General features: G+C 55.7%; 1 protein-coding gene across 6 annotated transcripts in view; it reads right to left on the bottom strand.

Annotated features, from left to right (window-relative positions):
* The window catches only part of SEPTIN9 (septin 9), a 220,745-nt gene that overhangs the window by 73,635 nt on the left and 122,359 nt on the right, over positions 1–24,751 (bottom strand). Inside the window, exon 1 of one of the 6 annotated variants that reach the window (XM_055242154.2) lies at positions 8,319–8,333. The exons of the other annotated variants lie outside the window; for them this stretch is intronic. The gene's annotated coding sequence lies outside the window, so the exon portion shown is untranslated. Of the gene's footprint in view, positions 1–8,318; positions 8,334–24,751 lie in introns of those variants that run through there. 6 annotated transcript variants of the gene reach the window in all.

Raw genomic sequence — 24,751 nt, 5'->3', positions numbered from 1 at the left:
AGCTCCAAACAGCAAGTCGGGCAGGCTCAGGATGACTCAGCCCTGGGTGCTGTCCAGGGCCCCCTCTCAGCTCCCCTGCCGGCCTCGTCTCCTCCTGTTCCAGCCTGACTGCCCCTATCGGCTCCAACGAGTTCCCGACCAGAACTGAGGCAGAACAGACAGGGCTCAAGGCCCTGCAGGCAGGCACAGAGTGTGGATGGCAAACAGGAGATGCTCCAGGCACCCTGCCATCCTTCCCTCCCCGAAGGCTGACAGTGTCAACCTACAGAAGAAGCTGTTCTTCCTGGCCTCGGATCCCATCTCAACACAGTGCATGAGGCAGCTGTGCCCAAGGGGTGTGACTACCCCTGCAGACGGAACCCATTCACTGTGCCCAGCCCACAGCCAGAGCCCGGAGGACGGGGGAAGTGAGGTGGGCCACCTCCTTCAGTGAAGGGACAATCCAATCCAGCTGTTTTTTCTGGGATTGCTTCTGGAACTCACCCTGTCATGGCTCTACCCTAACTGAGCTTCCCAAAGCCTCAGAGAGCTTTGTCCTTTCCCCTGCACCCCATCTCTTCCACTTGTGCTGGATTAGTCCCCCAGAAACCCCGTCTCCTGTCGTTCCCAGGGCACCAAGGCTGGTTGGTGGGTTTAGGGATTCCCAACTTCTGATCCAGCCCCAGTGGCTCACCCCACACTCACCGGCACTCACAGGTGTGTCCCCCACCTCCGGCCTCTGCACAGGCGGCCCCACATTCTGGGAGCTCAGCCTCCCCCAACGACTCACTCCAGAGCACAGGGACCTCTGTCTCTGACTCCTTCTTAGCTCCAACCACGAGCAGTCCATGTCATAGCAATGCCTTAGCTGCTTGTAGCTGTCTGCTAAGTTATGATAATGCCCCTTTGCCCTCTAACCTAATGTCTGCATACAGACAAACCTCCACATTCTAAGCAGACCAGATACCACTTCCTCCAGGAAGTCTTCCCTGACTGCTCCAGTTGGACAGAGGCTTCCCTCCTTTGTGCTCCCCTAATGCTTAACAGGCATTCACTGAGCGCCCGTGACATGCAAGGCACCCGCAACACAAGTCAGTGTCCCCTGCCCTCCCAGAGGGCGTATGAACAAATAAACGGCAAGACTCTCCAATAGCCATCCATGCCCCACGGAAAGCCACCCACAGGCATGGGAGGGCTGCTTTAACTGTGAGTGACAGGGAGGCCTCTCCAAGATGGCAGTGCTTCAGCAAGACCCGAATGAGGCGGCCAGGAGGTCTGGGGAGGGACTTTCCAGGAGGGAACAAGTGAACATTCTTCCGTGAGGATGAGCCCTCATGTTCCAGGAGCAGCCAGGCCAGGGGGCCGGTGCAGTGAACAGGGGCTGAGGGGAGTGGCCAGGTGACGTAGGATCTCACAGGCCGCCCCATGATGAGTCAGCGCTCCAAGTACAGCAGACACCCAGGGAAGGTTCAGGCTGGGGAGTGATCTGAACAGATTCTCCATCCAGGAGCTAGCTCACCGGGGCTCCTGGGCTCACGCTGTTGCGCCACTGCATGCCTCCGGGGGCCGGGGGGGGGCACCCTTTACACCATCAGCACAGGCAATGCTCCTGGGGGAGGTGTGCTGTGCAGGGGACTCGCTGGCCACCCTGTGGGGCAAACCACAGGGGACTGTGTAGGACAGGCGGTCAGTTCAGGAGGGACAACTACCCAAGCAGGGGTCAGAGGGCACTCAGATTCGGGAGGAATCCTCAACTTCTCAGGCCCAGGCAACCAGAGGTGGGGGGTGGGGTGCTGCTTCCTGAGATGGGAGGCCTGGGGGCCTGGCTGCATTCCCTGGTGTGGAGGTGCCGGGAGGTGTGGACGCCTCCTCCTGAGGCTGGGACCCTCTGGCCATCCTGACCCACTGCTCTGATCCTATCTGCCTGTCTGAGCACATGGCCTGAACTCACAGCCGTACACACTCTCCTCTGCACAGGGGGGGCCGGCACAGTAGCCTCTCTTCTACAGATCAGGACCCTCAGAGCTCCAGGAGGGCTGGGACTGTCCCAGACCGCACAGCCAGGGTCAGACACAGCTGGGCCAACCTCGTCACTTCTGGTTACACGCACAGATTCTAAGCACACAGGTAAAATTCTGCTGGTTGGGAGGGTCGGGGGGGTAGATGAGTGGGTGGGCGGCTTCCTCTTAGCCTCCCAACATGCCGGGTCCCTGCAGGGAGGGGGCACAAAGACCCTACTTTTCCCAAGAGACAGCGAAAGAGGCAGTGGAGGGTCCCTCTCTGGCTGAGGCTCCAGGTCCTGAGTGGTGGATGCAGCCCCACTCGGAGGCTGGAAGTCAGGCGGCCTTGGGGGTGTGTGAGGCCCGCCAGCTCAGCTGCAGCTCCTTCCATGTAAGGGAACCCCCACAGGCAGCGTCCCCACGGCCAGAGAGGGGGCCAGGAAGAGGTGGGGGCTGTAGCCAGAGTGACACTCGGGTGGGCTTCACCCTGGGGACACAGTCACATCCTCCTCCCGGACCTCTGAAGCCCTCAGGTACGGGTCAAGGACTCTCAGCTGCAGGCAGGAGAGGGCCCCACAGCCACAGATCCAGGGAGTCCAGCTTGCAAAGCCCAGAGGCTTCCGGAGGCCGCTGGCCCGGCTTCCTGTGCAGCTGGGTTTTCCTGGGAGGCCCTCCTCCAGCACTCTCAGTCCCCAGCCCGCACGACCTCCCACAGCTGGGCCCATCTTCCCAGGCCGGGGTCACGTGGTGCAGGTCAGTGGGGCTCTGGGGGAGGGCAGGGCGCCAGGAACAGCCCCGGGGGTGGGGGGACTGGAGCAGAGCTCACTTTGGCCGCCTGCCCACTTTGCACGAGGGACGCTAGACTTCCACATGTGGTCACTCAACTTCGCCCAACTATGCGTAAGTCCTGGTTACCCTCACCCTACTGACGGGAATTAAACTGGCCAAGGAGCGGCTCAGAATCTGAGCAGAGCAGGGGTCCCAGCCTCCCAGGAGTTCTAGGCACCCCCCAGCCCCTCCTTCCGAGTACTGAGTCCACACACTCAGCGCCCGGATGCCCATTCACTTGGGGGTCCGGCAACCGCTAGTCAGCATGGCTTCCAAAGGGCTTCTGTGCAACAAGTCTCATTTGATCCTCCCAAAAACCCTCTGAGGCAGGACAATATTATTCAACCCATTTTACAGACAAAGCAACTGAGTCATAACATGGCTTGCCAAAAGATACAGAGGCAGAAAGATCAATAGCAAAGAGCTTCTCTGCGATCCTGACCAGCAAGGCCCCCAGAAAAAAGCAACGGATCCCGAGGCCCTCACAGGAACAGAGTCCTGGAGGGGAACGAGAGCTCAGCCTCATGCCACCCTCAAGGGGTACCTTGAAGGTCAAGGTATGGGGCCCAAGCAGGCTGGACTGTGTTCCCTGTACCCCTCCCGCCTCCTGAAGCCCCTTCCCTCCCACCCAGGTGGGTCGTGGAGGTGTCCACAACACATAATGGAACAGATGGTGGGTCATGGGCCCCCCACTGAGCCAAGAGGCTCGACCAGAGGCTCAAACAGTGGCACAGAAACCATGAGCCTCGCTGCAAACCAGCTCGGGCTTTGGAGTCAAGCAGCCCTGTGTTCAAAGCCAGGGTCAGCCACTTCTAGCTCTGTGGCCTGGGGCCGGTTCCTCAACCTCTCTGTGCCTCGGTGCCTTCTTCTCTACAGTAGTAACAGGAACCGTTTTCTATGGCGATAGTGCGGATACATCCCATGAAGCACATAAAGCTTCGAGCCCAGTGCCTGGAGTATGTCAGGACGCAGTAAGTGGTCACCTATGATTCATGAAATATTAATAAGGCGAGGGGTGGAATGACAGCCTCCTTGCGTTGTCCCTAAAATGGAAACAAATCTGCTCAGCGCTCAAAGCAGCAGAAAGTGAGCCAAGGACAGGCTCCCAGCGACCATGCCCTGGCAGAGTGTTCCCTGCTGGCCCCAGGCAGGGCTCAGGGCGGGCGGCCACCCTCCAGATGAGCTCATCGCTGGCACCTGCTTCCAGAGCACATGCCTGGACTTTCCAGATCTTTCCTCCCCTCTCTCTGACCTTCCCCTACTCTGCAACCCCCACCTCCTGCCACTTTCTTACTCACTCTCTCCTTTCATTCCTGTTCAAAAACAAATAATGGAGGCCAAATGTGTCAGCTGGCTCCCTGGAAAGGCTTCCCTGCAGCAGGAACGCGACGGGGGCGGTGGAGGATTACTCAGCGCAAGCCACGTGATCTCCACACGGAGCTGGGGAAGGGGAGGCGCTGAGATGGAGGGTGCTAGGATCGAGGCACTGAGATGGGGTCACTGGACAATGGCCAAGGCCAGCTCCTGTTCCCACCCCAACAGGGGCCCCCACATTTAGCGGCCACATCTCTAAAGTCTCTTGGGCAAGAGAGACGAATCCCATCACAGGGTCAGAAATGCTGCCTCCAGGCCGCCATCTGGGTGGGGGTGGGAGATCCTTCGCCAGTTCCTAAACATTCACTCTGTGGACAAAACTATCAAGGGGAACTCAGTGTTTCCACAACAGCTTAGTCAAGATATAGGTATTAGGCTGGGTACGGTGGCTCACGCCTGTAATCCCAGCACTTTGGGAGGCTGAGGCGGGCGGATCTCTTGAGGCCAGGAGTTCCAGACCAGCCTGGCCAACATGGCGAAATCCCATCTCTACTAAAAATACAAAAATTAGCCAGGTGTGGTGGTGCGAGCCTGTAGTCCCAGCTACTCGGGAGGCTGAGACAGGAGAATTGCTTGAACCCTGGAGGTGGAGGTTGCTGTGAGTGGATATCACACCATTGCACCCCGGCCTGGATGACAGAGCGAGACAGTCTCAAAAAAAAAAAAAACAAAAAACAAAAAGATGCAGGTATTGTCTCAGAGTTCACAAGTCCAGGGCCCCCTCTCAGCTCCCCTGCCGGCCTCGTCTCCTCCTGTTCCAGCCTGACTGCCCCTATCGGCTCCAACGAGTTCCCAACCAGGACTGAGGCAGAACAGACAGGGCTCAAGGCCCTGCAGGCAGGCACAGAGTGTGGATGGCAAACAGGAGATGCTCCAGGCACCCTGCCATCCTTCCCTCCCCGAAGGCTGACAATGTCAACCTACAGAAGAAGCTGTTCTTCCCGGCCTCGGATCCCATCTCAACACAGTGCATGAGGCAGCTGTGCCCAAGGGGTGTGACTACCCCTGATCCCTGACGTTCGCATTTAATCCTGATGCAGATCCCAGCAGGAAAAGGGAGAAGAGCCAGAAGGCTGTGGGGACGAGGGGTTTACAGCAGTGCTTATTAAGCTTGCTCTGGCAGGTAGAAGTGTCCCCTGGAGGCTGCTAGACAAAAGCAGAGGGCCCACCCCAGACTCTAGTTCTGGAGGGCTCGGTTAGGGCCCAGGAAGCTGCATTTCGGCAGGGAATTCAGAGCTATCCTGAGTCCTACTTTGGAAACAAGAGCCAGGAGAGCAGAACAGAACCGGAACCAAAAGCTTTTGTGGGCCCAGTTTCATGGGGATGGGCCCGGTTTCATGGGGACGGACCCCTCCATCATCCAAGGTGACCATTAGCCCGGCTCCCTGGGACCAGCTCTGAGTGCTCACTGGGGAAAGCGGGACCTGCAGAGGACGGTTTTCCAGGATCCCCCTGACCACCCACTCCCAGCCCACTCTCACCCCAGCTTCTCCCACCTCCATCCTCCACCTAGAACTCTGGAGAGCTGGCCCTGGAGGCCCAGAGACCAGAAATGATGGGAGACAAAGGGAGAAGGTCCCCTCCCCATTCCCCGGCCACGCCAATGGGCTGACCTCCCAGGAAGCCACACCAGCCACTGCTACTGTCCTGGCCGCCCCGCCTGGCCCTGAGGCTGGGTGATGACAAGCATTCCGTTCTGCCTGCTTCTTCACCTGAGACTCCTGCTGATGTCACGAGAAGCCTGACCACGTGCCCAGGAGGTACAGGACAGAGCCCAGAGCTGTTCAAGAACACATAAGGCTGAGGCCCGGGTCCTGCACCTAGGAAGGGCCAGGAAGGGTTAAAGGAAAACCCCAGCTGAGCACAATGGCTCATGCCTGGAATCCCAGCACTTTGGCAGGCCAAGGCAGGAGGATCATTTAAGCCCAGGAGTTGGAGGTCAGCCTGGGAAATACAGTGAGACCCCATTTCTACAAAAAAAATTAAAATTAAAAAATTAACCAGGCATGGTGGCACACGCCTGCAGTCCCAGCTACTTGGTAGGCTGAGGTGGGAGGATTGCTGGGCCCAGGAGGTCAAGATCACAGCGAGCGGGAGATTGGGCCATTGAACTCCAGCCTGGGCAACAGAGAGAGACCGTCTCAAAAAAAATCCCTACACTCCATGGAGCTTAGCGGAAACTTTGGCCAGGGTGTCTCGATTGTGAAATGAGCGTGGCAGCTGCCAATCCCCAAGGGTGAAGACCCATCCACTAACAAGCTGCACCCCGGCACGGTGAGAGGAAGTGCCTGGGGAAAGCCGTCGGCCGAGGCACGGAGCTCAGCCCAATCCACCGTGGAGGAGCCACTCCAGTTCCAAAGAGAAGGATCAATAAACCTCAGGTGAATGTCCCAAAAGCCATCCCTGTACACACGGAGGGTGCATCCTGGGACACGTGGATACCTTCTCCCAGGACAGGAAGCAAAACCAGCAGGCAGAGATGTGAGCCTCCCTGCTCTTGCCAGAGCCACCCTGGAGCCCTCATCTCGGTCCCCAGGGAAGCGCAGACCCCCAACCTCCACCGCAGCCAAAAGACTTCCTGTGGACTTTCCCAGCAGCATCCAGCCCAGTCTTGTGGGGAGCGGTGGCAGGGGGAGGAGACAGAGAAAGATGAACTCCTGGCAGCTGTGACTGGGGGGAGAGAAATGCGGTTCCAATCTGTTCCTGCTCACCCCACAGACGGGCGGTGTCTTATTTCAAAATCCAGGGCAGCTGAGGGACTGAAGGAAGAGGGGGACACCTTCTAACTGGGGTTTTCTTTCATTTCACCCCATGGCACCTTACACAGGAAAGAGCCATAAGGTCTCGGGCTCCTGGCATCCAGCCAAAGCCTCAGGCAGGGGCCCAGACGCTGGGCTGTGCTATCACTCCAGGTAGACCGGGAGTCAGCGACGGTCGAGCTCCACCCCTGCCCCCACCACTGCACAGTACCCCGTCTCCAGGACAGCTCAGCTGCCAGGCTGCTCCAGGGTTCAAATCCAGACACTTAACTGTGGAGCCTCAGGCAAGTGGCTGAAGCTCTCTGCGCCTTGATTTCCTAATCTGGAAAATGGGATAATGAAAGTAACTGCTGGGCAGGGCAAGGGGTAAGTGAAAGCCAGCATTTGAGAGTGATGTGGTTAGGACCGTCATTGTGACCAGATACTGAGCCTTCTCCTCCCACCTGAGATAAGGGTTTCACTGTTGCCAGAAAGATCTGGACCCAGAAGGACCAGGAAAGTCGTCTCATTCGCAATCCCAGAGGAAAGGGGAGGTCCCCGTGCCAGCTGGCTGCTGCAGGGCAGAGGGTGGGCCACAGCTGGGGGACAGAGGAGCATGGGCAGCAGGAGGAATGGCCGGCAGAGAAGTCCCCCCAAGATCTAAAGAACTGTCCACCAGGAGGACAGCTCGGGCTCTCCCCACTGAGAAAGACTCCTCTGGACAGTTGGGCTGAGGATTCCCAGGTCCTCTGGGTAGAGCAGAATCAGCCATCACTGAAGCCACATGTCCCACAAGCTAGCAAGCACAAGTGGGGGACTGCCCAGGTATCTCTGTTTCATAGGGGCCAGGCACCAAGGTGGCCAGGGTGGCCAGAGGACATCACGCAGCCCAGTGGGGGCCTCGCAGAACCACCAGCCAAGAAGACACATGCAGAAGCACGCAAGTGTTCTGAGGAGGCAAACTTCCTGCTGGACTGAACATGGGGAGCTGAGCTTCCAGTCACTGAGCCGGGCTGTCCGGCCTGCTTCTCTCTTCCTGAACAGAAGGTCTCCAGACAGAGCAGCCAGGCAACGGCATGGCCAAGCGGGGGTCTGCATTCCAGGCCTGCCCTGCAGCCTGACCAGCCTGTCGCCCTCCCAGGAGACACAGGACTCACCAAGGCTCCCCTAGGCTGCTACAGCAATAAGGCAGGGCTGTGACCTCCTCCATGGCCCAGGCGCCTGGGGGAGGGACCATGAGCTCCAGTTCAGGGGACAGACAGGAAACGGACAGTCCACCCTCCCCCCAACCACGGAGCTGGCTTCTCCTCCACTGCATCCTCCCCAGCCATGCCCCTCACCAGAAGAACACTGCGCCCAGTGGGTGGTTTTGCAGCGACACCCAGCCCGATGAAGTTACCTGGTGGGGGCCTTGAGGGATGCGGCCTCCTGAAATACACACGGGCAGTGGGCGAGTCGGAGGCTGCGTGGGGCCTTGCTTCCTGGGGATGACCGGGAGGTGCCTCTGTAACCCGAGCCCGCTGTGACCGGGACTTGCTGCTTCCCCATCCCAGCCCTCTCCTATCAGCATCAGCTAAGCATTAGTCAGCAGGTGCCGGCAGGGAGGCACAGCCTACGGCAGGCCTGCAGTTAGACCAGCACCGGAGGAGGGACCGGGAGAGAGACCTCTAGAGTGGAAGCCACAGCCCCTCTTCCTCCTAGGCTGGGCAACAGACCACCATTCCCAGCCAGCCCTGGGAAAGCGGGAGGGGTCAGCTGGGTCGCAGGTACAGCGCTGGGGTCCCCTGAGGTGGCTGCTGCTGACTACGGCCCCTCTTCCTCCTGGGCTGGGCAACAGACCACCATCCCCAGCCTGCCCTAGGGAAGCAGGAGCTGGGGCACAGGTACAGCGCTGGGGTCCCCGCGGCGGCTGCTGCTGACCACAGGCCTGTTACTCCTCCTCCAGCTGGGTTCCCGCTCCAGTCCTGAAAGCACCTCCCTCAGCTCCCATCTCCTGCCCAGGAGGCAGCCGACATCCCAAGTGCTGCCAGAGCAGGAGACTGGGCCTGCAAGTGTGACCCACCTGGGGAGGGCAGAGGGAAAGACCACCTCCGTTCAAACAGCAGCCTTCTCCCTCCCCTCGGGGGTTCCCACGGGGTCTCCAGTCTCTCTCTGGCCAAGAGGTAAGGAGAGGCAGGAAAGTTTCAGGAACATCGGCAGAGAAGAGACAGGGCAGGCTGCTAGAGGAAGCGGGTTGTAGGATGCCTAAGGCTTCAGGCTGGGCTTTGGGAGGCCAGGGTACGGGCAACTGGGAGGCTCAGGCAGGGAAATCTGGTCCAGCCGGGAAGCAGGGCCCACAGACCTACATGACTGCCTGGGCAGTGATCCCCAAAGCGTCCCCCATCACCAGCTGGGGAGCTCCCGAGGGGAGGGTGGCTTTGCAGAGCATCTGGAGATATCAATGGGCCGTGAGGAAAGGAGGAGGCGTGGACATCCTCACTGCCTTAAGAGAAAATCAAGGCAGAGGTGGAGGCCAGGCACGGCGGCTCACACTGTAATCCCAGCACTTTGGAAGGCCAAGGCGGGCAGATCGCTTGAGGTCAGGAGTTCAAGACCAGCCTGGCCAACATGGTGAAAACCAGTCTCTGCTAAAAATACAAAAACTAGCTGGCCATGGTGGCACACGCCTGTAGTCCCAGCTACTCAGGAGGCTGAGGCAGGAGAATTGCTTGAATCCAGGAGGTGGAGATTGCAGTGAGCCAAGATGGCACCACTGCACTCCAGCCTGGGCAACAGAGTAAAACTCCATCTTAAGAAAAAAAAAAAAAAAAGAGCAGAGCTGGAGGCCGGGTGGCTCTCAGAGCCTGACAAGGAGGCTGTGGGGCTGGGCTGCCTTTCCAGCCGTCCGAGGGGCAGGGACTGGCCCAGCCTGAGCTTCAGACCCACAAGAGGCTGAACCGGAGCGGGACTCCAAGATGAGGCAGGGCTATCCTGTCCACACCTGTGTCCAGGCCTCAAGGGCCACCCTCTCCAGGAACTCAGTTTGATGGTCTCTCAGGCTGAGAGGCTGTCAAGGGGCTGTAAGGTGCCCCAACGTGTGAGTCGGTGGGTTCTGATGTGTGACAGCTCGGGGCACTCCCCCCACTGCCAGGGAACAGGAATGAGAAGCCCCCACTCCCGGTGTCTGGCAGGCGGGAGGCCACCACTGGACTGTGTGCCCCAGGTGCCACCAGACCCCGAGGGCCCATGGATATGGCACATGACCACTTTAGTTTTAATGACCAACGCCTGTGCAGCAGGTGCTGAGGGGCCCCAGCCCCGAGCAAGGCTGGGTTCCTGGAATCCCCTGGTAGGAGGATTTGCAGCTGAGGAGCTCTTAAGATTTTTTTTTGGTAGCAAACAAAGCATGGGGCTGGACGGTGGACCTATGAGGGCCCTCACATGAACGCGGATATAGACAAAAAAGAAGGCAAACATTTGTGAACAAAAGGAATGGCTCCTGCGTATTGAACTTCCACATACCGGCCCTTGTCTGGTATAAAGTCCTCAGGAACTCTCCGACAGCTTCAGTTAGAAACGTGCTTTTGTTTGGCTACATGGAAAATTCTATACACACTAAGATATATGATGTTTCTGGTCCTCCCTAGGAATGTTCTATGCTTTCTGGGTTTATGATTTGGAATTTGCAGACCTTGCCTCCTCTGTTCCAGGATCTTGAATGCAGGAAACGTTTTCTATGTGCAAGGACCCCCTTCCCCTCTGCCAGGGTCCATCAGCCTCTCTCTGTCCACAGGTGTCAACCAAACCCTCGCACCTGCCGCCGCCTCTTTCTAATTACCCCCTGCAACCCATCAAGAGCTTCCCTACCAGGAGAGATCGGCTGCTGGCGACACACAAGGCACACAGAAGTCCGTGAAATGACACTGAGCATCTATTAGGCACTGATTGTGTGCCTGGTTTGGTAATATTTAGTAAAATCGCAACGCTCTGGGCACATCAGTACACTTTCTTATGTTCATCCTCCCAACAACTCAATGAGATGGCTCTATAAATGCGGAAACTGAGGACAGGGAGGCGAGACTGGCCCAAAGCCACAGGTTAGGAGGGGTAGGGCCAAAATTCAAATCCAGGTAGTCTGGTACCAAATCCCAGCTCTTCACATGAAAGGCATCTTGTAACTCCTCGAGAAGGCTGGGACTATTATTTTCATTGTACAGATGAGGAAACCAAGATGCCAAATGGCCAGGCAACCCTGGAGCCAGGAGATGGGCCCAATGGCTTATGGGAGCACATGGAATGGAGCCCATGGGAGGCTCAAGGTTGGGGTCCCTCATCTTCTTCTGGTCTAAGGGATGAGGTGACTGGGAGTGTCAGAGACACTCTAGGACTGGCCATCCAGGTGCTCTGCATCCAGTTCCAGCGTGGAGTGGGCGAGAGTGGACAACCTGCCATCCAGCAGGGCTGCTGTCCGTATCTCGGTGGCTCTTCAAAGCCTGGCTAAGCAAAGCAAGACTGTCCACGGACCAGAGTGACCCCAAGCCACACAAGCACTCAGTTATGCTTCGGAGGATGCAGGACTGGGAAGGTCTTCCTCCCACTGCATCCTCATCCAGCTCCTCCGTGGGGCAGCTGGCTCCAGGCACAGACCCAGACGTCCCTCTCCCTGCCTGCTGCTGGCATGTCCCTGGCTTCACTGCTGCTTCAGGGAGGGGCCCGAGAGCTCCCCGGCCCCATTATTCATCACACTCCGTTCAGAGGGCCGGGGGCTCAGCGCCGATGCCAAGCATCCAGCAGCAAAACCACGGGTTGGAAAGGGCCACAGTGCTGCTCTGATCTGGCCCCATCCCATGCCGGGTGCTGTTCTCACCAGCTCCTTCCTGTTCCTGGCCCCACCTCTCAGGTACCACAAGCTCTGCAGGTCCAAAGCCAAATTCACCAGCCCTTGACCCTCTCCAGCTGGGATTGCGGTGAAGCCTTCGTCCAGGTGCAAAAGTTAAGGGAGTGCCAAAAAATCCAGGAATCAAACAATATTTTAAAGCAACATTTTAAACAGATCAAATTCCATGCTGAACAAACTCTGACAGGGCTGTGCACATGCAGGGCTGGGCCTGTCTTAATTTAAAATTCCAACATTTGTTCATCATAGAGGTTACTTTACATCATTTCAATATTTAAAAATACTGCATTAAATACTATCTGTGTTGATTCCTGAGCTCTTTGGTGTCCCCTTACATTTTGCTCCTGACAAGTGCCTGACACACCTTGCTCCAGCCGGTCCTGCTCTCCAGGCGCCCTCCTGGGTCTGTCCTGCCCACGCTCCTCGCAGCCACCAGGAGCCACTGCATCTGCCTTATTTTGCTCCTTACGCCTCTGCACCGTCCACCTTGCCATGCTTCCCTCGTGTGCCTTGGTCACACGTCAGCTCCAGACAGGACCCGGTGGGCTGGGAGCACATACTAATGCTGCATTCCCTCAGCCTCAGTGCCGGGCACAGGGCAGCACTGGAGATTTCTTTTTCTTTTTTTTATTTTGAGACATAGTCTCGCTCTGTCACCCAGGCTGGAGTGCAGTGGCGCAGTTTTGGCTCACTGCAACCTCCACCTCCTAGGTTCAAGCTATGCCTCCTGGAATCAAGCAGATTCTCCTGCCTCAGCCTCCCGAGTAGCTGGGACTACAGGTGCACGCCACCACACCCAGCTAATTTTTGTATTTTTAGGAGAGATGGGGTTTCACCATGTTGGCCAGGCTGGTCTCGAACTCCTGACCTCGGGTGATCTGCCTGCCTCGACCTCCCAAAGTGCTGGGATTACAGGTGTGAGGCACCACGCCTGGCCGAGACTTCTTGAATAAACAAACATTACCAGCATGGAGATCCACCCAGGGAACCTACTCAGACTCTGCCTCCGCACCTCTGCCTGCTGCGCCCAGAAGCAACCCAGGGCCACTCCAGCCACCTCCACCTGGCCACCTCCTGGCCCTCACCCAGGCCGGCTTGTCCCACCCTGTGGGCCAAGAAAACTATCTAGTGGGTAGTGACCAGCATTTTTTTTAATTTGAAAAGAATACACTCACCAGCGGTGGCAACAACCCAGTGTCCCTCAGCTGATGAAGGCAATATGTCTGTCCACAATGGAATGGTCCATGCCATGGTGGAATATTACTCAGGGAAGCACTGGCACCTGCTACAATGTGGATGGACCTTGGAAACATGACACCAAGTGGAGAAGCCAGACACAAAGGCCAAACGTGCAATTCTCTGTACAAGAAATGTCTAGAATCGGCCAGGAGCAGCAGCTCATGCCTGTAATTCCAGAACTTTGGGAGACCAAGGCAGGAGGATCACTTGAGCCCAGGAGTTCAAGACCAGCCTGGGCAACATGGTGAAACCCCATCTCTACAAAAAATACAAAAATTAGCCGGGCGTGGTGGCACAGGCCTGTAGTCTCAGCTACTCGGGAGGCCGTGGTGGGAGGATGGCTTGAGCCTGGGAGGCGGAGATTGCAGTGAGCAGAGATTGAGCCATTGCACTCCAGCCTGGATGACAGAATGACGCCCTACCTCAAAAAAAAAAAAAAAAAAGAATCCACACAGATAGAAAGGAAATATGGAGGAAGAGGGCAGGATTGATAGCTAAAGGCTACAGGGTTTCTTCTTAAGAAAAAAATTTTCTAAATTTCTCAAATTTTCAATTTTCTAAAATTGGTTGTGGTGACAAAGGTTGCACTACTCTCTGAATAGACTGAAAACCATGGAATTATGCACTTTAAATGGGTGGATTGGGCCGCGCGGTGACTCACGCCTGTAATCCCAGCACTTTGGGAGGCCGAGGTGGGTGGATCACCTGAGGTCAAGAGTTCGAGACCAGCCTCAACATGGAGAAACCCTGTCTCTACTAAAAACACAAAATTAGCCGGGCGTAGTGGTGCCTGTCTGTAATCTCAGCTACTTGGGAGGCTGAGGCGGGAGAATTGCTTGAACCCAGGAGGCGGAGGTTGCGGTGAGAGCCGAGATCACGCCATTGTGCTCCAGCCTGGGCAACAAGAGCGAAACTCCATCTCAAAATAAATAAATAAATAAATAAATACATACATAAATAAATAAGTGGATTGTATAGTAGCTTACTTGAATCTCAATAAAGCTGTTTTAAAAAAAATGAAAAAAAGCCTTCCCTCTCTCCAAAACAAACAAAAAAAAAAAGAGAGAGAGAGAGAGAGGGAAAAAAATAGAAAATACCGAAGTGTAGCACAGGCATGGTAAAGGTAAGAATTCCATCACAGAAATTTGGTTTCATTTATACACCCCCCCCCCCACCCCCACCCCATATATAGGTGTGTCCTGGTTCGTGGTGTCAATCGCATGTCTTTCTGGAGGCTGCAGTCCAGACTGATTTTGAAAGCTGCTCTCTGGGCAACTCCAAACTTCTCATAATTCCCAAAGCCCTTGGCCTGCAAGGACCACTCAGCCCCCCAGACCCAGTACCCTGTCACTACCTACTCAAGACTGCAGCTTTGGGGATGGGGGCTCTCTCTTAAGGGTGCAGGGGTCCTGTGGCTTCATCCCCTCTCAGAATACACATCACCCTGCACTGCACACATGTGCCTCAACACGGAGCATCCCAGGACGCCGGCCACAGCCAGTCATGTTTGCACACCAACTGATCGATCGTGCTCTGCTGATCAATCATGTCAATTACCATGCTGCACACTGTCCTCACTATGCGAGCTAAAGCAACCCCCTCGGAACAAGCTGAGGGATTTTAAATAAGCTAAAAGACGCTTTTCTAGGAAAAAAAAAAACAATGAATTTTAAGAAGAAAAACTCCCAAACTCATAGACCCATGGAAAAAATTTAAGTTTTTAAAGTGCTAGACTCCCCCAAAAGTATCAGGCTCAGATGGTTTCACGAGTGAATTCTTGAAAAGTTTTAACAAAGAGATTATTATGTCGCTGCTTAAAATGTTCCAGAACAGAGGGGAAAAGAAATGCATCCAAATTGTTTTTGCTAAGCCAGCACAATACAGACACCAAAACTGATAAAAATAGCGCGCGCGCGCACACACACACACACACACACACACACACACACACACACACACACACACACAATGTCCCACCCGCTCCAGACCAAGCTCGCTGCTGTGTATCTGGGCAATACCATCTACCCCTACCTCGCTGCTGAAACCAAAATACATTCCAATGGATTCATGATTTCAACATGTAAAAATGAAACCACAGAAGAAGTACTAGAAGAAAACGTGGGTGAAATTCTTTCCTATAATTTCAGAACGCAGGAGACCTCTAAGCAGGACATGAATTCCAAAAGCTAAAAGGGAAAGCAGAGACTTGACAACATCAGGATTAAAATGTTCTGTGTGGAAGAACATCCCAGCAATAAAATTAGAAGTAGGCAGCTGGGGACCAGACACTCGTACCTGCTGTGATAAAGATGTACAAATAACTCTTTTTTTTCTTTTTCTTTAGACAGGATCTCACTCTGTCACCCAGGCTGGAGTGCAGTGGTACGATCACAGCTCACTGCAGCCTCAAACTCCCAGACTCAAATGATCCTCCCACGTCAGCCTCCTGAGTAGCTGGGACTACAGCCGCACCACCTCACCCAGCTAATTTTTGCAGAGATGCAGTTTTGCCATGTTGCCTAGGCTGGTCTCGAACTCCTTAAGCTCGAGCAATCCGCCTACTTCAGCCTCCCAAAGTGCTGGGATTATAGGTGTGAGCCACCATGCCTGGCCTACAAAGAACTCTTTTTAAAAAAATTTCAACAAGAAAAGGATAAACCATCCAAATGAAAAGAGAACACAGGGCCCTGGCCTGTAACATACGAAGAGATAATCCCTCTCGCTTGACCGAGATGCACAAAATAAAACACCAATTGGAGAGCGTATGGCCCTCAGCCAGGGTTGAGGGGCATAGGACCTCCCTGCTGGACCATCACTGCACAGGGCCCGGCAGACAGCTGAGCAGGCCGGCGAGGGGAGGGGTCCTAAAAATTCTAGTAACCACTTTAGAGACCAATTCAGGAACAAGGATCAATTTTTTTTTTTTTTTTTTTTGATATGGAGTCTCGCTCTGTCACCCAGGCTGGAGTGCAGTGGCGCGATCTTGGCTCACTGCAACCTCTGCCTCCTGGGTTCAGGCAAGTCTCCTGCCTTAGCCTCCCGAGTAGCTGGGACTATAGGCACAAGCCACCATGCCCAGCTAATTTTTGTATTTTTAGTAGAGATGGGGTTTCACCACGTTGGCCAGGCTGGTCTTGAACTCCTGGCCTCAGGTGATCAGCCTGCCTCAGCCTCCCAAAGTGCTGGGATTACAGGCATGAGCCACCGTGCCCGGCAGATCAAAACTTAAATGCACACATCCTTGACACAGAAATTCACTAACAGCTCATCCTACAGTCATGTGTGCACACGTACAAGTGCGAGAACATCTGTTGCAGCCTCTCAATCACAGTGGGAAGCTGGACAAGCCTGGCAGGGCCATGGGACAGCTGATGACACAACCATTAAAAGGAACGTGCTACTTTGGGAGGCCGAGGTGGGCGAATCTCGAGGTCAGGAGTTCAAGACCAGCCTGGCCAACATGGTGAAACCCCGTCTCTACTAAAAATACAAAAATTAGCCAGGTGTGGTGGCAAGCACCTGTAATTTCAGCTACTCAGGAGGCTGAGGCAGGAGAATCACTTGAAACCGGAAGGCGGAAGGTGGAGGTTACAGTGAGCCGAGATCGCACCACTGCACTCCAGACTGGGCAACGCTCTGTCTCAAAAAAAAAAAAAAAAAGGAATGTGCTACATCCACAAGTGGCAACAGTGTTGTTAAATGGAAAAAATAAAAGCTGGTAGCAGAAGTCTGATTTCCTTTGTGTTCTTGAAAAGTCTATATTTACACATTGACTTTTTTTTTACACAAGCCCTGAATGAGTCTCCACGAATAAAATTCAGGGGAGTGCCACACCCAGCTGTCAACATGGCCACCCCTTGGGAGAGAGTTGGGGAATGGGAGAGAAAAACTTCCTTTCCAAATTTCATGTGAGCTTCATTAATTTTCTATCTAAGAATGACTGGGCATCGCTTTTTTTTTTTTTCCAGATGGAGTCTTGTTGTGTCGCCCAAGCTGGACTGCACTGGCGCGATCTCAGCTCACTTCAACCTCTGCCTCCTGGGTTCAAGTGATTCACCTGCCTCAGCCTCCCAAGCAGCTGGGACTACAGGCGCCCGCCACCATGCCCAGTCGTGCTTTGCTTTTTAGGATGAAGAAAGGGAAAGGTCACAGGGAGAATGGGAGCCAGAACACAGAGCAGGGCTTCTAAACATCAGCTTGCGGGCGAGAGACACGGGGCGACACCACCGGCCTGGAACCTAGGGATGGCATGAGGTGCTGCTCGGGGGCTTCAGACAAGGCCTGCCTGCTGATTAAATAAGGGTTGTGCTGGCTTTTGTTTATGTGCTTATTTAACACAAATCCCCCAGGCGCTCCAGCCCTGCTTCACGCGTCATCACTGTTCACTCTACCCATGCTGCACAGGAAGAATTGTGCCCACTTCCACAATGAGAAAACAGACCAGAGAGGAAAGCCACTAGGCAGGGCAGTGTGAGGGCAAAGACGGCGCTCTTCCACCATTTCCCCACACATGAGTGGGCAAGGCATTACAGGCGTCTACATCGTAACCTCTGTGGGCCATTTTGGAAGGTGACAGATGGAATCAGTGATTTCCAGGGCCATTTCCGGTTCCAGGTTTCAGACTGGGGCCGTGGAGTGGAATCGAGCTTGACCCAGGTGTGGTGACGGTGGCCGTGTAACTGGACAAATCACTTTCCCCCTCACCTGCACTGGATGAGACCAGGAATCTCCACCCTGGGTTCCTTAAGAGTCCTGGGGCTCCACAGAGTACACCCAGTAGCAGCAGTGGGATGGGGGGACAGGGTCGGGGGAGCTCCATGCCTCCCCCAACTGTAATCAGAGCATCTCCACTTTAACCCCTTCCTGGGCCCAGTGTTGGGAGAGAACGGGAAGGAAGCTCAGCCCTGGCCATGGGCTACTCTAGCCTGTCAGTTACAGCCCAGACCCCAGGAGCCCCCTTGGACTGAAGGAGACAGAAAACCCCGGAGAGGAAGTGGAGTCCAACAAAGGAAGTGCCTCCCTGCAGCTCTCGGACATGAGGTCCCAGGTGACACAGTGTGTGGGCATCCTCCCAGGCTGTCTGCTGGAATCCAGGGTCTGGTTAGGGGCTGCCCACACTTCGGGCCCCCGGGCGGGGAAGTCTGAGTGCGCTCCTCCAGGGTTGAATGTGCCCTCTGTCCACGCGGCACAGAGCATGGCTGTCTGGCCGGGGCGCGCCCCTCCGGACAGGCTTGCCATTGTGCAGACCCTCAATCCCAGCAGCTGTCCCAGGCCTGGGAGGCTGTGGGTGCAGACACAGCTCCTCTCTCTTCTGGCAGCTGCTCTGGCTTCCTGGAACAAGTGCTGAGAGGAGGCCTCACCCACTGCCATGTGTCTGGGGGCCGGGGCTCCATCCTGGGGCCAGGCAGGGTGGTCAGGGCTACAGAGCTGCAGGGGGCGCAGCAGAGAAACCGCCCCCAGCGCCTGCCTCCCGGCCCCACCCTTCCCCGCAGCTGTGCGCTCTATTTAAGGTATTCCACAGCTGCTCGGCACCCGCTGCATTCCCGGACCAGCCCTCCTTTCCTCTCACCCCTGCACGGGGTGCTTGGCAGGCAGCCGAGCAGGCCGGCGAGGGGAGGGGTTCTCTTCCTGGGCGCTGGAGCCAGGCTCTGTTCTCTGGCCCCACCCCATCCCACCACAAAGGAGACACACCGGGCCTGGCCGACCCTTCCCCATTGATCCTCCTGTTCCCCCAGCACATGGGGGACTTCCCGCTCTAGACCTAGGTCTGAGAGGCTCCAGGGACAGCTCGGAGAAGGAGGGGAAAGAGAAAGAGACCCAATCCCAAAGTAAAAGGGGACCTGGGTGCCCTCTGGAAGCAGCTCAGGAAAATGGGAGGAGGTGGGCGCAGTGGGACCTTCCGGGTAAGGCATCCCGGCAAGAACGTCAGTGCCTTCTGGACACCCGGCTTTCGCCCTCCAGAAGCAGAAGCACACAGCCCCACAAAGAAAAACCCTGCAGGCTTAGGACCCAAGGCATGACACGATCCAAACTCACTGCTTCATCAGACACCAGTGAGTCCCTCAACACTTACCAACGCCCCCTGCCTTACACCTGGTACTGGACGAGCCTGCAGACCTTGCCTCAGGGAGTTCACAGTCCAGGGATAGGCTCAGAGCCTGTGTGGGGTGTCCTGTAAACACGGGGCCAGGAGCTGGGCTGTCTATGGGGCCCTTCCTCCCTAAATCACGGTGGTCACCTTCTCCGCGACTTCACAGTCCCTGATCCCCACCAGGAACTTCTGGGGCCCAGTAGGTGTTCCTCCCTTGCAGGCTCATGCCCACCCTCCCCACCCCCCACTCAGGCTCAGCTCTGACCCCACTTTCCCCAAAGCCACCTCTTCACTGCTCTGTGTTGGGTGGTTCCAGGGAGCCCTGTGCTTTGATTAACCCTATGCTCAATGCTGTACTGGCAGCCCTGCTGTCTGAGCCGAGATTCCTCTCTGTTCTGTCCCTGGAACACAGGGCCTGGTGCGGACCAAGTATGCGAAGAGCCATGCCCACCATCATTGGCTCCAGGGGTCCTGACTCTCAGCTCCCTCAATGCTCCACCCACACGACAAAGATTTCCAGACCCTCTGGGTCACAAGAAAACTACTGAGACAGGCTGCCACGTCTGCCCCGCCCCAATTTCACACCCACGGTCACAAGCGGCCCCAGCACCACTGTGGACTCCCTTCTTGGTTCTTGGGGTGGGTGGATACACGAGAGCTCAGCCCCCCGCCACCTCTGCAAATGCCTGTTTCACAGATCAAGAAATTGAGGCTGGGAGGGGTGGAATGATGGTTCAGAACCAGCTGGCTCATGGGGCAGAGCTGGGACACGCCCAGAACTGAGCTGGGCACCAGGCCTGGCCTCCCTCTTGCCCCCAGTGAGCATCCCAAGAAGGCAGAGAACCAGACCCATGAACGAGCGCTAAGCACCCGCCTTATAAGGCAGCTCTGGAGAAACTTGGCTGGTGTGGCTGGGGAGCCGGAGGGGGGTAACTCTGGTGGGGGGGCTCTGAGCCAGCGGCCAGCCCTTGCAGGCTCAGTCCTGGGTGCTGCAGCCCAGCCCCACCCCACCCCACCCAGAGGCACCCATGTTGGGGGGCAGGGAAAGAGCAGGGATCAGGGAGAGGAGGCAAGGCCGTCCCCACCCAGAGCCTGAGAGGATCAGGGATGACCCCGAAGGATGAACGCCCTTCTGTGGGAGGACAGCAAGGAGGGTGCCAAGTCCAGGGGCAGGGCCAGAGCCCCGGAAACTGAGAATCCACCACACCAGCATAAAGCTCGGACCTCAGCAGGCCCTGGGGAGGAAGAGCAGGCAGAGAGGCCTCTGCCCTCGGCAGCCCCTCTCTTCCTCTCCTCCCTCCCCTTCAACCATCTAGGTGCCCACACTCCCTCCTAAAATGCTGACTCCTTCCAGAACCCCCACACTGAAGCCAACACCCACCCACCGAGCCCGCCAGCACAACCTCCAGAGGAGAGACCAGGTGCCCTGGGGGTAAAGTTGACCAGGAAAGTTTCTGCTTGGTCCCTAGGGACGTCCCTTGGGGGTCACTACATCTGCCTACAAGAACCACAAAAAAGCCGTCCCATCTCACCACCAGTGGCTCACTCCTTCAGCATAATTTCATGGCACACCTATGTCCAAGTCACTTGGTATCTTATGGGATTTTTATTTTTATTTTTTGAGACAGGGTCTCACTCTGTCTCCTAGGCTGGAGTGCAGTGGCACAGTCTCAGCTCACCGCAGCCTCAACCTCCCGTGCTTAGGTGATTCTCCCACCTCGGCCTCCTGGGTAGCTGGGCCTACAAGCACATGCTACCAGGCCTGGCTAATTTTTTGTATGTTTTGTAAAGACGGGGTTTCTCTATGTTGCCCAGGCTAGTCCCAAACTCCTGGGCTCAAGCAATCTGCCTGCTTCAGTCTCCCAAAGTGCTGGATTTACAGACATGAGCCACTGCACCCGGCCTCTTATGGGATTCTTTATAAAAACCAAGACAGGCTGGGCACAGTGGCATGATCCCAGCACTTTGGGAGGTCAGGGAAGCTGAGGCGGGTGGGTCACAAGGTCAGGAGTTTGAGACCAGCCTGGCCAAAATGGTGAAACCCCGTCTCTACTAAAAATACAAAAGTTAGCTGGGCGTGGTAGCCCACGCCTATAGTCCCAGCTACTTGGGAGGCTGAGGCAGAAGAATCGCTTGAACCTCGGAGGCAGAGGTTGCGGTAAGCCGAGATCGTGCCACTGCACTCCAGCCTGGGTGATAGAGCGAGACTCTGTCTCAAAAAACAAAAGAGCGAGACTCTGTCTCAAAAAACAAAAAAGCAAACAAAAATAAACAAAAACAAAAACAAAAAAAACAAGACAACAGCCCTACCCTCAGAATCTAGTGGGGGCATGAAAGGAATTTTGAAGACTATACAGCAAAACCTTAAGCATGGATATTGCTGGCTTACAGGTGAATTTTAGGTTCTTTCTCATTTCTGTACTTCCTGCATTTTAAAGAAAGGGTACTCAATTACTTTTTGTGATCTGAAAAACTACTTTTGCATTGAAAAAAAAAAAAAGTCTAGCAGAGGAAAGAAAGTTTATACACAAATCATTTATATCCCAAGCCAAACACGAGGTATTTGGACTGGGTTTTGAGGGATGCATAGGAGTTCAACAAGGCAGTGATGTAAAGAGAAGCAGAGGTCAGGGTTCAGGAGGTCAGGGCAAAGGGGTTGTGAGGAAAGGTGTGAGAGACCAAGGGAAGAGCAAAGCAGTAGAAGCTGGGAAGCAGAGAGGTGTGAGCTGAGCAGGGGAGTGAATCAACCGTGGAGGGGCCTATGGTGAGTGGGCAGAGAAGGCTCAGGACGGGAAGAGATCTCAGCAGTGCTGTGCTTTGGGGAAGTCAGGCTGAGAGCAATTCAGCTGGGGCCCCAGGAGACCCTGCCCTGCACCCACAGCTCTAGGGTGGAGACAAACCACAGCATAGATGCCCTCCCGCAGGCAGAAGCCAAGGGGCTGGGCATCTGCTCAGAGGGCACGGAACTCCCTCCCTGATTCCTTTCCCCATGGTGCCAGCTGGATCCCTGGTGCTCGGGGGACAGAGGGGCTGCAGAGATTGGTCAGAGCTGTGCATGTGGGGGCTCAGGGAACTCCCAGCCCAGCCACACATGGAGGGGCAGAAGGGGATGGGCCTGCTAGGCCTGCAGAAAAGATGGGCAGGAAGCTGAGTTGGAAAGAACGGGATCCGTGTCCAGAACGGTCGTGACACAGAGAGGGAGGACAGAGAAGCAAGCAGGTGGTGCCTCGGAGGAAGAACTATTGGGGCTCAGGCCTGGGCCCCCCGAGAAGCCACTCCCATAGGATTTCAAGAGCACTCCTCCATCAGGAAGGCCCTGCCCTCGTCTGTCCCTGCCTTTCCTCCACCTGGACTTGCTTAGGCCCTCGGGACTGTCAGCCCAGCCCACGGACCTCTCCATGTGAGCTGGACTCCCATCTGCACAGGTCCCTGTCCGGGGGCGGCCGGGTCTGGGATGCTGATGGTTTTCTCCCGTGCCCCGGCTCCAACGTGTACATCTGATTCCATACAGAAAGCCACCGTCCCCCCAGAGCGCCAGGTTCCTGCCAGCTCTGAACACTGCTGCCTCCACATGGCCTGCCTTTCTCTCCCCTTCCTGGCCTGATGAAATTGCACTTCCACTGCTGGGGAAGCTCCCTGGGCACTCCTTGTGTCCCAGCCATGCTGCTCACAGCTCGGTGAGCTCCAGAAAGCAGAGCCCGCAGGTTGTGTCCCTGGGCCTGGCTCCCGGCACGGTCTCTGGCACAATTTAGGGGCTGAACTGTGTCTGCCCCTGGAGGAGGATGTTCTTGTACATCCCCATGGACATCCCCCTACCTGTCCCCTGGAGCCAGGACCATGTCCCTGTGCATCCAGCACCAGCCGTCACCGAGATTTAGATGGCTCGGTGACAACCGCTTCCCCAGCCACATCCTGTTTGACTCAGCTGAGTGTGAACACATCAACCCAGGATGGGGGTGTATCCGGCACGTCAAACAAAGGTCCTGCACCAACAGAAGGCAGGGGAGGAAACAGCCTCCTGCCACTCTGCAAACTGCCCATGCCTTTGGCCTGACACCATGCCACCGGCAGCCATTATCACTGAGTCTGGGTGGCTGGGGCAGGGTGGCTCTTCAGAGTCAAGCTTAGACTCTGGGAGAGGGAACACGGACTCACACACTGAGGGCTGGAAAGGACCTTCAAAGGCCCACTAGCCTCTGGCTACTCAGTGTGTTCCGATGCCCCCTCTGTAGGAAATGCAGAGTCCCAGGCCCCAGACCTGCCGAGACCAATGTGCGCTCCACATGCCCGTGAAAGCATGAGGAGCACTGGTCTCCCCACAAACCCACACCCTCTCCAGGCCCCACGTCCTCCCAGCCCCCAAGCCCACTGACCACTGGAGAACTCTCATTCAAAAAGAAAAACAAGAAAGGGGTTGGGTGGCTCATGCCTATAATCCCAACACTTTGGGAGGCCAAGGCAGGAGGCTCATGTGAACCGAGGAGTTTGAGACCGGCCTGGGCAACCTAGTGAGAACCTGTCTCTACAAAAACATCTTAAAAATTAGCCAGGCATGGTGGCGTGCAACCTGTGGTCCTAGGTACGTGGGAGGCTGAGGGTGGGGGATCACTTGAGCCCAGGGGGCAGAGGTTGCAGTAAGCAGTGATCACACCACTGCACTCCAGCCTGGAGGACAGAGCAAGACCCTGTCTCGAAAAAGTCAAAGAAAAGTCAAAGAAGATGGAAAGCGGGACTTAGAGAGATGTGGAAGCAACACAAAGGTCCACCGATGGACGAACAGCTACACAACACAGGTGCATCGCACAACAGAATATTATTCAGCCTTTGAAAGGAAGGAAATTCTGCCCCATGCTACAGTACGACGGATGAACCTTTAGGACGTCATGCTGAGTGAAATGAGCCAGACACAAAATGGGCAATTATCGTATTTTTCCACTCACACAAGTTTCCTAGAGTGGTCAAATAAATTCATAATAAAGACAGAATGGTGGCTGCCAGCAGCTGGGGGAGGGGTATAGGGAGCTTGGTCTAATGGGGACGGAGCTCAGTTTGGGAGGATGAAAAGGGTCCCGGAGATGGACAGCGGTGGCAGCTGGGCAACACCGTGAATGTACTGAATGCCACTGAAACGTACACTGCAAAGTAGCTAAAATTGCACATTGTATGTTGTGTATTTCACGACAGTTAGAAATAAGAAGAAAAAGCTAAATCAAAAACCCAGACTGTGCTGCTCATCCAACCCAGAGAAGGCTTACTGAGCATTACTGAGTTCCGATCCTGTGCCCAGAATCAGACCTGGCTCTCGAGGGGCTTCTAACCCAGGTGGCACCTTAACATAGCCCCATGGAGCCACAATCCCTGATGGGGCCAGGGGGCATGCTTCTGAGAAGGGACCCAACCACATCCCACAGCCTGGCATTTCCGAACAGGCCCTGTGTCCCACAGGACTGGCACCAATCCCTTGCCTATAAGTTCCACGTCAGCACGGCTCTGGGCTTGAGCCCTCCCAGGACACTGCTGGAGCCCCATGGCCTCTCTCCTCTCGCCAGAAGGGCACCCCCAAATAAAACTGTGTGCAGCTATCACAGAGCCCCCTGGTCCAGGCACCCCTTCCCAGTGCCCTGGG

This window comes from Symphalangus syndactylus, chromosome 14 (genome assembly GCF_028878055.3).
Source record: "Symphalangus syndactylus isolate Jambi chromosome 14, NHGRI_mSymSyn1-v2.1_pri, whole genome shotgun sequence".
Classification (NCBI taxonomy): Eukaryota; Metazoa; Chordata; class Mammalia; order Primates; family Hylobatidae; genus Symphalangus; species Symphalangus syndactylus.
The sequence above is the reverse complement of the archived record's forward strand: the minus strand, read 5'-3'. Positions and strand labels throughout refer to the sequence as shown.